The sequence below is a fragment of the Eretmochelys imbricata genome, chromosome 1 (genome assembly GCF_965152235.1).
Source record: "Eretmochelys imbricata isolate rEreImb1 chromosome 1, rEreImb1.hap1, whole genome shotgun sequence".
NCBI lineage: Eukaryota > Metazoa > Chordata > Testudines > Cheloniidae > Eretmochelys > Eretmochelys imbricata.
In genome coordinates this window covers 353,877,786-353,890,399 of record NC_135572.1, presented here as the reverse complement: position 1 = coordinate 353,890,399, position 12,614 = coordinate 353,877,786, and positions in this window count along the sequence as shown.

Genomic DNA, 12,614 nt, shown 5'->3' with positions numbered 1-12,614 from the left:
ACCCTTGTTCTAGGCATTAGCCTCACCATGCTGTTCCTTTCATGGGCCAGATGTATCTAGGGTTACTTGCAGTCTGCTTCTCAATGCATCATTGAACACACTACCTTCTTTCATGCTGTAACTTCTGGAAGTAGTTTGCATGTGTTGGGTCTTCTGCTTGCCAGTTGTTTGAACCTGACCTGCAGGAATAAATTCTTAACTGCAAACTCCTCTCTCTCATTCAGCTAATTCTGGCAAAACCTGGAGGTGGAATTCTAACAGTCGGTATCCACTCTTCAGGCTTTTGCATAACTCCTAGTACAAGATTATAAATGACCTGACTTTTTCAGGTGCTGAGTTTCTGCATCTATTACAGCTGGTAGTGGACACTGTAGGTTTTGGGCAGCCAGGGACCCTCTTCTAGTCTGAAGTTAAGCACATGGGAGTGTCAGATATAGCTGCCTGGATTAACTCCTTCCCCGAACTCAGATTCTGAAAGTTTGAATCAACCACTAGGTTCATGAGGAAGAAACTTACAGATGTCTAAGAATATTGCATCCAAATATCCCAGGGTACCAAATCCCATCTAGGTGTTTAGAAACCCTTAGAGAAGGGGATAAGTAGCAGTCAGCAATATGATCCTAGGGCTCTCCTCTCTCCATGGGAAAGCAAAGTTAGTAATACCCTCTTAGTCTAACAAACAAAATAAGCCCCAACTTCTACTCCTCCCACTGTGACTGGGGAGTGACTCGCTTTCTGGTTGGAATTACTACAGCCACAGACTGGAATAGTAGAGGAGAATTTGGCGTTAGGTGTTGGTTTGTGGGTTTTTAAAAAAAAAAAACCCACAGCAGGCCAGTTGTGCAATGTGATCCTGGAATCATCAGCACTAAAGCTGGGGAAAGACTTTGCTGGTCTTTCCCCATCACCCTTGGCAGGCTACTCCCCGCAGTGCATGCAGAGACGTTCTGTCCAGTTCTCCATGCCTTCAGCAACGTTTATCTCTTCCAGGGCCTAATAAGGGGAGGGGAGGATTAGCATGATGCACAACCTAAAGTTTTCTTCATTCATTTAAGTCTCTAGCCTACAGTAAAGAATTCCTCTTTCCTTGGTACTTATACCCTTTGGGCCTTAGATTTCAGCTGAAATCTAAGGCCCAGATCATCAAATGTGATTAGGGACCTAACTCTGACTGCTTCCCATAGGAGTTAAGTGCCTCAATACCTGTGAGCATTTGGGACCAGGCTGAAGTACTGTCTGAGCATATGACCCTTTATACATGTGTAAACCATTACCTCACTGACAGGTTTCAGAGTAACAGCCGTGTTAGTCTGTATTCACAAAAAGAAAAGGAGTACTTGTAGCACCTTAGAGACTAACCAATTTATTTGAGCATAAGCTTTCGTGAGCTATGGCTCACTTCATCGGATGCATGTCAAGGTTCCTTCCCCACTCTGAACACTAGAGTAAAGATGTGGGGACCTGCATGAAAAACCTCCTAAGCTTATCTTTACCAGTTTAGGTCAAAACTTCCCCAAGGTACAAAATATTCCACCCTTTGTCCTTGGACTGGCCGCTACCACCAGCAAACAAATACTGGTTACTGGGGAAGAGCTGTTGGGGAAACATCTTTTCCCCCCAAAATACTTCCCAAAAACCTTGCACCCCACTTCCTGGACAAGGTTTGGTAAAAAGCCTCACCAATTTGCCTAGGTGACTACAGACCCAGACCCTTGGATCTTAAGAACAATGAACAATCCTCCCAACACTTGCACCCCCCATTTCCTGGGAAATGTTGGATAAAAAGCCTCACCAATTTGCATAGGTGACCTCAGATCCAAGGGTTTGGGTCTGTGAACAATGAAAAAGCATTCAGTTTTCTTACAAGAAGACTTTTAATAGAAATAGAAGTAAAGAAATCACCTCTGTAAAATCAGGATGGTAGATACCTTACAGGGTAATTAGATTCAAAACATAGAGAACCCCTCTAGGCAAAACCTTCAGTTACAAAAAAGATACAGACAGAAATAGTTATTCTATTGAGCACAATTCTTTTCTCAGCCATTTAAAGAAATCATAATCTAACACATACCTAGCTAGATTACTTACTAAAAGTTCTAAGACTCCATTCCTGGTCTATCCCCGGCAAAGACCAGCATATAGACAGACACACAGACCCTTTGTTTCTCTCCCTCCTCCCAGCTTTTGAAAGTATCTTGTCTCCTCATTGGTCATTTTGGTCAGGTGCCAGCGAGGTTACCTTTAGCTTCTTAACCCTTTACAGGTGAGAGGAGTTCTCTGGCCAGGAGGGATTTTAAAGGGGTTTACCCTTCCCTTTATATTTATGACATGCCCCCCCAAATCTCAGCTAGGGTGAAACACTGGCTGGGATTTCTTCCTGGAGCTCTAGGGAAAACAGAGTTAATAAGACACATGCATCTCTAAATATACTACCAAGTACATAAAGACTAACAATATTTTCCACATCTCAAGGACAATTTTAACCAGTTGATTCTGGGAAGATTTCACGGGAGAGTGCATCAGCCACTTTGTAAGAAGCTCCTGAGATGTGTTGGATGTCGAAATCAAAATCTTGGAGAGCTAAACTCCACCGAAGAAGTTTTTTGTTAGTTTCTTTGACGGTGTGAAGCCACTTCAGTGCAGCATGGTCGGTTTGCAGGTGGAAACGCTATCCCGAAACACATGGGCGTAGCTTTTCCAGAGCGTAGACAATGGCGTAACATTCTTTTTCACTGACTGACCAGTTGCTTTCCCTCTCAGACAGTTTTTTGCTGAGAAACACTACAGGGTGGAATTCTTGATCAGGTCCTTTCTGCATTAAAACTGCTCCCACACCACGCTCAGACGCATCTGTGGTTACTAGGAATGGTTTGTCAAAGTCTGGGGCCCTTAGTACAGGGTCAGACATGAGTGTCGCTTTAAGCTTGTTAAAGGCCTTCTGACACTTTTCGGTCCACTGAAGAGCATTTGGCTGTTTCTTTTTTGTTAGGTCTGTCAGTGGGGCCGCGATTTGGCTGTATTGCGGTACAAATCGTCTGTAATAACTGGCCAAGCCTAAGAAGGATTGAACCTGTTTCTTTGACTTTGGGACAGGCCACTTTTGGATGGCATCCACTTTGGCCTGTAGGGGGCTGATAGTTCCTTGACCCACCTGGTGTCCAAGGTAAGTCACTCTGTTTAGGCCTATTTGACACTTCTTAGCCTTAACAGTTAGTCCTGCCTCCCTTATGCGCTCAAGGACTTTTTGTAGATGTTCCAGGTGGTCTGCCCAGGAATCCGAAAATATGGCCACATCGTCAAGGTAGGCGACTGCATATTCTCCTAATCCCGCTACGAGACTATCTACAAGTCTTTGGAGGGTGGCAGGTGCATTTCGCAGCCCGAAAGGGAGTACATTAGATTCATACAGCCTGAGAGGTGTGGTGAAGGCTGACCTTTCCTTGGCAGATTCATCTAGTGGTACCTGCCAGTACCCCTTGGTTAAGTCCAAGGTAGAGATGAACTGGGCCCGTCCCAGTTTCTCTAATAGTTCATCTGTGCGTGGCATTGGATAGTTGTCTGGGCGAGTTACAGCATTTAGCTTACGGTAGTCCGCGCAAAAACGTATTTCCCCATCTGGTTTGGGAACTAGAACCACTGGAGATGTCCATGCACTTTCAGAGGGGCGGATTACACCCATCTGTAACATATCCTGGGTCTCCCGTTCTATAGCAGTTTTAGCTTGAGGAGACACCCGGTAAGGTTGGACCCTAACTGGGTGAGCATTACCTGTGTCAATGGAGTGGTATGCCCATTCAGTCAGTCCTGGGGTGGCTGAGAACGTCGGCACGTAGCTAGTGCACAGCTCCTGGATCTGCTGTCGCTGCATACGCCCAAGGGTCATGGAGAGGTTCACCTCTTCCACGTCACCATCACTTTTCCCTTTGTAGTAGACACCTTTGGGCCACTCAGCGTCGTCTCCTCCCTGGGCTGTAAACTGACAAACCTTTAATTCTCTGGAATTTAATTCTCTAAAGCCCTTTAATATGGTACACCTTAGGCTTTCGGTTGGAGGTGGGGAATGCTATGAGATAATTAACAGCTCCCAGGCACTCCTGGACCGTGAATGGCCCTTCCCACAATGCTTCCATTTTATGGGCCTGGAGCACCTTTAAGACCATGACCTGGTCCCCTACTTTGAAGGAACACTTTTTGGCATGTTTATCATACCAGGCTTTTTGCTCTTTTTGAGCATCCTGTAAGTTTTCTTTAGCAAGGGCTAAAGAAGTTCGGAGGGTGTTTTGTAGGTTGGTTACGAAGTCCAGAATTTTAGTTCCTGGACAAGGTGTAAATCCCTCCCATTGCCGCTTCACCAACTGCAATGGCCCCTTTAACCTCATGGCCATATACAAGTTCAAATGGGGAAAACCCTGAACCGGGGTGTGGTACAGCTCTGTAGGCAAAGAGCAACTGCTGCAACACTAGGTCCCAATCATTGGAGTGCTCATTTACGTATCATGGCCCCCCAAGTTCCATTAAACTTCTCCACCATGCCATTTGTTTGATGGTTGTAAGGAGTGGCAACCAAGTGATTTACCCCATGAGCTTCCCAAAGGTTTTCCATAGTTCCAGGAAATTAGTCCCTGCATCTGTGAGGATGTCGGAGGGCCAACCTACCCTGGCAAAAATGTCTGCTAGTGCCTGGCACACACTTTTAGCCCTGGTGTTGCTTAGAGCTACTGCTTCCGGCCGTCGGGTGGCAAAATCCATGAAAGTCAGTATGTACTGCTTTCCTCTGGGTGCCCCCCTGGCATGTACACCTCACCATCTTTAATGCAGCTGTTCTCACTAAGGGAGGGCAGTGCTGTTACAGGTGGGAAACTGAGGCACAGAGGCTAAACCCCAGATCTTAAGTATTTAGGTTCCTAACTCCCAGTGTGACAATGGACTTTTGAGAACCTGGGCAGAAGTGACTTGCCCAAGGTCACACTAGAAGGCTGTGGCAGAGCAAGTCTCTTAAATCCTAGCTTAGTGCTCTAATCACTGGGCCACACCTTCCCCCCTCCTGCCCCATTCAAATTCAGTTTGGTTGATGTTCAAGAGCTAGCTGAGGACACGCTGTATCTGCATGGGCTATGCCAGGACTGTCTATGCCCTGCTTTCGTAGGCCTTTAGCAAACCAGGACTCTAAGAAAGTGTTTTTGGGAGCCAGGTAAGAACCTGAAATTAAATGAGCCTTGAGTTAAAGTAAAAAACAGCATATGACAGGACTCCTGGGTTCAGTAGGGATGTATTTGGCACAAATCAAGTGAAGTTCTGGAGGAGCAGTGGGCCCAAATAATCTAACTAGCCCCAAGCCTGAGCTGGATAAGTTTATGGAGGGGGATGGTATAATGGGACTGTCTGGGAGGGCATATGGCCTATTGGTGACTACCAGTAGCAAAAATCCCCAAGGGCCAGAAACTGGACCCTAGATGGGGAGGGCTCTGAGTTACTACTACAGGCAGGGTGGAGAGATCTAAACCTGGGTACCCCGCAAGGAGCTTACCTTGGTTCCTGGGGCTCTGTGTGCTAGTAACTCAGGGAGGGGGACGCTGGTACTGAGTGGAGGGTGGCCAAGGGCAGACTTAGCCTGCTAGGTAACCCAGAGGAGAGACCCTTCAGCATCAAGGTGCCTGGTGCCTGGGGGGAAAGGATAGCCTGGATGGCCACCAGCTGCCTGCTTAGAGCAGGAGCAGCAGCAAAGAGAAAGGAGGGGTGAGAGTCAAACAACCACCAAGTAAAATCCTGGGAAGAAAAGCGCTGGGGGGGAGCCATTTTTGTGGAGTCTGGAGCCAGCCACTGAAAGGGCAGGACTGGCTGTGGGAGAGCTGCCCCCCCCCCCCTTTGAGAATGGGCTCTGGGATTCTGGTAGCCACATCTCTTAGCTTGGTCCCTTTGCTGGGTGAGGTGACTGAGTAGATAGAGTCCGGTTGGGAAAACTCCCTCCCCAGCCCAGCGGAGTTCACCCTCCTCCCCTCCTAGATGAAACCGTTACCTGGGGGCAAGTGCTGCTCTTGCTGCTAGGTGGGGGCTGCCTGCCTGCTGTGAGGGGATCTGAGCGCTGGGGGGGAGTGGAGTGTGGCAGAGTTGATCTGATTTGCACCTGGAGCCCTGCACGGCTTTGTGGTGAGGGGGGCTCTTGGCGCTGGAAGCAGCCTGATTCCTGCGCAAAGAGGACACCCGCCAGCGGTGATCCTCAGCCCCTCTGTAGTTGCTGAGGAACCCACAAGGAAGTCAAATGAAGAGCCACTCTTCTCTGGGGGGCCCAAAGCCAGCGATTAAACTACCTACAGTCTCTCTATAGCCTAAACCCAGGCAAAGGGTGGTTCAGTGGTTGGGGGCTAGTCTGGGACTTGGCAGATCCAAGTTCAATTCCCTGGTCTACTACAGCCTTCCTGTGTGATACTTACACTCTCTGGGCCTCAGTTCCACCTGTGCAATGGGTATAACAGTCATACCCTTCCTCCCTGGGTACTGTGAGGATAAATGCATGTGAGAGTGGCAGGTGCTCAGGTTCTGCAGCTGTAGACGCACTCTATCATAGCTGAGGAAGTCAATATACCAGCCTAAGAGCCCCACCCAGGGAACCTCTGGACTAAGATGATGGCATTAGGAAGCCAACGGCCAGGCCTGTCTTCCATCCTTCTCAGCTTAGTGCTGCTGAAAAGGTGCCCGTTTGGCAACCCTAAAATCCTTTCTCTAACCCCAGCACAAACTTCCACCACGTCCAGCCCTTGCCACGCCAGCCCCTTGGACCACGTCACACACGGGCATTTCCTCAGCCTTCCATAGGACGCTGGCATCTGAGAGGCTGCCCGCAGAGAGCTCATGGCAGGAGCGGGGCTGCTATGTACCCCACACTGCAGTTCAGGGGCCACCCATAGGGGTGAAGGCAACTCATTCCCCAAGCTCCGCCTTGGGCAGAGGGGCTAATAGGCCAGTTATGGGGCTGATCTCTGAGACACAATGGGGTGGGGGGAAGGTAATATTTTTTACTGGGCCAATGTCTGTTGGGGAGACAGACAAGCTCTGTCCAGTAGATGCCTGTCCATGAATCAGAGTGAGCACCACCGTTTTTAACCCACATAGGTCACTGGAAATGAATTTCAGCGACTGCTGGTTTGGGCTGGATTTGAACCAGTGACCCAGTAGAACCCACCTCACCAAGGTCCAATAACAGACGTGCTGGGGGTCAAGGCACAGCTGTACATTAGCACGTGTGGGACAGAGACTCCAACTTACAGCCTCCTGTTAGATGCTTTTCCAGCTACACGTTTCTTGTCTGGCCGTTCGGAGTGTAACCTGCCCGAGCACCGACTCAGTTCAGACCCACGTGCTGATCTGTAATTGACACGCTGCCCCTTACCTAGACCCTGAATGTCAGTAGCACCACGGCATGGCCGGTGAATCACAAGCCAGGCTGGTCAGGGTGAGTTTGGTAACGGGAAGGCTTTAACAACAGGTCAGCTTCTGAGGTCATTGATATTCCACCAGCTGAGTTTCCGGCTGGACTGGCTGTTTCCTTAATACCTCAAATTAAACTGCAGCCAACCTCCCATGGCAAGACACGAAGTCCTGGAAGGCTCCAAAGGGCCTTAACTAAAAACTCCCGTTAACAATGGGGCTTCCAAGGGCCTGTGCTCTAGTCAGCTGACCGTGGCAGAAAGTCTAATAGATAGGGCAGGACCAGGAATCAGGAAACCTCGGTTCTAATCCTGACTGTGCCACATGGCCTTGGGCAAGTCACTTTACCTCTCCAGGCCTCGGTTTCCCCTCCACCTTTTGGGTGTTTAGATTGCAAGTTCTTCAGAGCAGGGGCACTCTTGTTTGTTCACACAGCACCTAGCACAATGAGGCCCTGATCTCTGGGCATTATCATTGTGATGCTGTATGATTGAAGGTGGCCATTTGTATCATTGTGGCTACCAACTGTTACACATATGCAACAAATCTTATACAAAGTGTATTGTGTAAGGTGTCCATGGAAAAGTTGCATTCTGTCAAGTGTCAGGGTAGCAGCCGTGTTAGTCTGTATTCACAAAAAGAAAAGGAGGACTTGTGGCACCTTAGAGACTAACCAATTTATTTGAGCATAAGCTTTCGTGAGCTACAGCTCACTTCATCGGATGCATTCAGCTGTAGCTCACGAAAGCTTATGCTCAAATAAATTGGTTAGTCTCTAAGGTGCCACAAGTCCTCCTTTTCATTCTGTCATTTTCTGGTTAAATCCAGGTATCATCACTGTATCTGGAATTACAAATATTGGCTATTTGTGTTGGCTCTTGGGGTGAGAGCCCCAAGGCAGTTTACACCCAGCCAATTGCGAAGGGACTATTCAAGCTGGATGGGCCACTAAGAAGAATCAACTCTCCAGCTCCCTGTTCCTGAGGCTACCTCAGACAGCAAGGAGCCAATGGCCATCCCTGTGAGTCAGCAAAACATATAAGAGCATGTGATGTGGACACATGACCTTGGACTCCATCTTTGTCAGTAACTTTTCACACACATGTTTCAGAGTAACAGCCGTGTTAGTCTGTATTCGCAAAAAGAAAAGGAGTCCTTGTGGCACCTTAGAGACTAACCAATTTATTTGAGCATGAGCTTTCGTGAGCTACAGCTCACTTCATCAGATGCATACCGTGGAAACTGCAGCAGACTTTATATATACACAGAGAATATGAAACAATACCTCCTCCCACCCCACTGTCCTGCTGGTAATAGCTTATCTAAAGTAATCTTCAGGTTAGGCCATTTCCAGCACAAATCCAGGTTTTCTCACCCTCCACCCCCCCACACAAATTCACTCTCCTGCTGGTGATAGCCCATCCAAAGTGACAACTCTTTACACAATGTGCATGATAATGAAGTTAGGCCATTTTCTGCACAAATCCAGGTTCTCTCACTCCCTCACCCCCCTCCAAAAACCCACCCCCATACACACACAGACTCACTCTCCTGCTGGTAATAGCTAATCCAAACTGACCACTCTCCAAGTTTAAAACCAAGTTAAACCAGAACATCTGCGGGGGGGGGGGGTAGGAAAAAACAAGAGGAAATAGGCTACCTTGCATAATGACTTAGCCACTCCCAGTCTCTATTTAAGCCTAAATTAATAGTATCCAATTTGCAAATGAATTCCAATTCAGCAGTTTCTCGCTGGAGTCTGGATTTGAAGTTTCTTTGTTTTAAGATAGCGACCTTCATGTCTGTGATTGCGTGACCAGAGAGATTGAAGTGTTCTCCGACCGGTTTATGAATGTTATAATTCTTGACATCTGATTTGTGTCCATTTATTCTTTTACGTAGAGACTGTCCAGTTTGACCAATGTACATGGCAGAGGGGCATTGCTGGCACATGATGGCATAAATCACATTGGTGGATGTGCAGGTGAACGAGGGCTCTGAGCATTTTTGGGGACAGCAACTTCCCATGTACATGGCAGAAGATATAAGAGACCCCTGGGACACCTCCATTTTGTCTCATTCCTGCTCCAATTCTCTGAACTGTGGATTTACAACTAAAAGGGGTATTTTGAACTATGGCCTGAGGACCTTCCACAGTCTTTTGGAGGTTACCAGAGAGATTTTTGCAAGCCAGCAGTCCATCTACAAACAGTTGTATGCATATGATTCTTTAACCATTCCGTAGCTCTCTTCTATTTTATTAATAAAACCTTTAGTTAGTTTACTAAGGATTGGCCAATAGCAAGATATTTGGGTAAGATCTGAGTTACAAATTGTCTTGGGGATAAGTGTCTGATCCTTTGTGATTGGTAGACCCTCACCGAGGGTGAATTGGGTTTTCAGTAACCTCTCACTACAATGGACCAACTCATCTGGACTAGTACCAAGGGCTGGAATGCCTAAAGGGGATTGTATTTGACTTCTTGTTAACCAGTGTGGTGCTACAGAAATTCTTTTGATACTGGTTTGGTGAATCTGATTATAGAATAAACCGCCAGTTTTTGGTGATTGTTTGCCCTGTTGCTTGCAGTCTGCCCTGAGTGTGGCATTCTCCATGTGATCCAGTCCAGGCACCTGGTCACAATCTTAATACAAATGATGAGCTGTCCTGTCACCAGCTTAAGGATGTGCAATAGGATCTGGCTGCAGCATCTGGGAAGCTCATCTGTGCAGGGGCCAGAACTCTCTCAGGGACCAGTCCAAGACCAAGGAATGAACTCGCCCAGGAAGTAGGGCCAATCCCAAATCTCACCACCTTCTACTCCACGTGCAGGGTGCATTTCTTGGATCTGCCTTCTCCGACAAACACAGCAACATGTGTTTAGACAAGTGAAATAAACTCCTCTGCCCCCACTTCTCCCGCTGCTGAGAGGACAAGCACAGGAGAGCGGTTAGTCATGGTGGTTGGTGCACTACGAGGAGGAGCGCGGTATAAGAACCTGCACAGAACACAGCAGAGAAGCCAGGTCAGCGCACCAAACTCATTAATAAATCTTCCCTCAGTCCCTCCCGCTGAGCAATTAGGAGTACTGTCAGCGTGAAGCTACTGACCAAGCCCGTAAGACGTTTTCCGCACTTCACTAGCATCATCTAGTGGAGAAAGACAAAGCGGCCTGACCCTGGCTCGAGAACGCAAGGAGGAAAGTGTTTATCCCAGACGCTGTGGAGTAAAGAGGACAGCTAGTCCTGGGGTTAGGGACATCTCAGTCCAATTCTGACACATTCCCCGTACGACCTCGAGCAAACGCCTCCACCTCTCGCTGTGCCTCAGTTCCCCCTCCCTATGGCCAGGGCTGCCCCATAGACTTCTGCCAGCCTCGCTATGTTGATCAGGGGTGTGATCACTGACTGACACCGCCGTGGTGGCAGCAGCCCCTAGCACAGAGATAGCTACAGCCGCAAACGCTGCTTTCACCAGCATAGCTCATGTCACCAGCAGGGACGATTGTACGGGTGGGTCCAACGCAGTTTTGCTGTTATAGCTGCATCCACACTGGGAATGCTTTGATATCGCGCCCCAGTAAAGCACTCATAGTGTAGACATGGCCCAAGTTCGGCACAGTTACTGCCTCTCCTCCAGGCTTTGTCCCTTATCTATTGAGACTAAGCTCTCCAGAGGCCATCTCCATGGTTTTATACTGCACCTTGCACAGAGCAGCCTGGTGATCTCCGCTGGGGAGTCCACACCCTGCTGTAATAGAACAAGAGGAACAGTGAAAACGTACCTCAGCGTTGCTGCTGTTCTGCTGGATGGGCACTAAGCCAGCCAGAGGCCACGGCTCCAGGGGAAACTTTTGCTAGTATAGCAATGCCCAGTGGGGTGTGATTTTGCAGTGGGTATTTCTATGCTAGCAAAAGCCCTAGTGAAGATGCAGTTAGGGCTGCATAGAGGGGCTTGTGCTGGCAGAGCTTGTTTTGTTTGGGGACCCAGTATAAGCAGTACGGGCAAAAGCATCTATGTGTACACCAGGTATGTTTCCAGTATAGCTCTACTTGGGAGCCTTTCCTGGTTTGGAAAAGGCCCAGCTGCTTGTCTAGAAGACAAGCTCTAGTCATGTGAAGTAGGGAATTAGTTGGGAAAAATGAAGAATTTTTAGCCCTAGGCAGGGTCTGCACAGGGCCCTGCCAGTACAGGTCATTAGCCCCCAGTAACAACAATTACTCCAGTGCTAGGTGCTGCTTTCTACTGCCCCATCCCTGATCCAGCCCCCTCAGAATCAGAGGGGCTCCCCCTGATTTGGAACACCCCTGCTCAATAGCGCCAGACACAGGCTGAATGGAAACTAGCTCATTTTCTTAGGCAGCAACATCCAAGCTGCTCCTGGGGCAGGCCTGTGAGATGCTGCCATCCTTTTGCCACCCTAGCTTTGATGGCGTAGAAGCCACTTGAAAGTCATTGCTGGGTCATGCTCTTCATGGGGCTCCTACCAAGGTCAAGAGGAGCAGCGTGCACAAGGAACAGAGGGCCTGAATGGAGTCTGTGTGAGAGGGGTTAGTAGAGGAAAAGAGCGAGGGAGTGGAGCAAGCATGAAGAGATTATGGGCAGCGTGGCTTGAAGAGGGAAGATTTAGGACAGTGAGAGCAGTAAGGAGAAGAGCCTGAAGTGAGATAGTTAAGGGGTGGGATCCAGCAAGACCTTGAGGAGACAAATTGGTCCTAGATGGCTCTAGCCCTGTGTAGACGCTCTGAAGTGCATCTACCTTGTTGCTGGAAGGGAGAGGTCCAGGGAGCTGCTGATCAGCTCTGCCTTCCCTTTATGAAGGTTAGGCCAGCGAGCTGGAGCAGAGCCAGGGGGACAGACAGATGTGCACAAATGAGCTTGAGTGTAAAGGGGTGGACAAAGCTGAAGATTGCAAAGTGTCTCACATAGCATAAGATGGATGCTAGGTGAAGACCAGTGGATTCATGTTAGGCTGCAATACTTGCCATCTCCAGTACAACCAGATCACAGCCACGAGCAAGTTACATATCTGCTTGTTCAAAATGCTAGAGAACTGGAAGCACTAAATCTCGCTGACTCTTAACCAAAGACCAAGGAGACAGGTTTGCTGTTCAGAGGTTTATTTTCAGTTTCTAGGCTCAGTCTCTTGACTAGGACAGAGTCCACAAAATATATTATAGTTACTTCA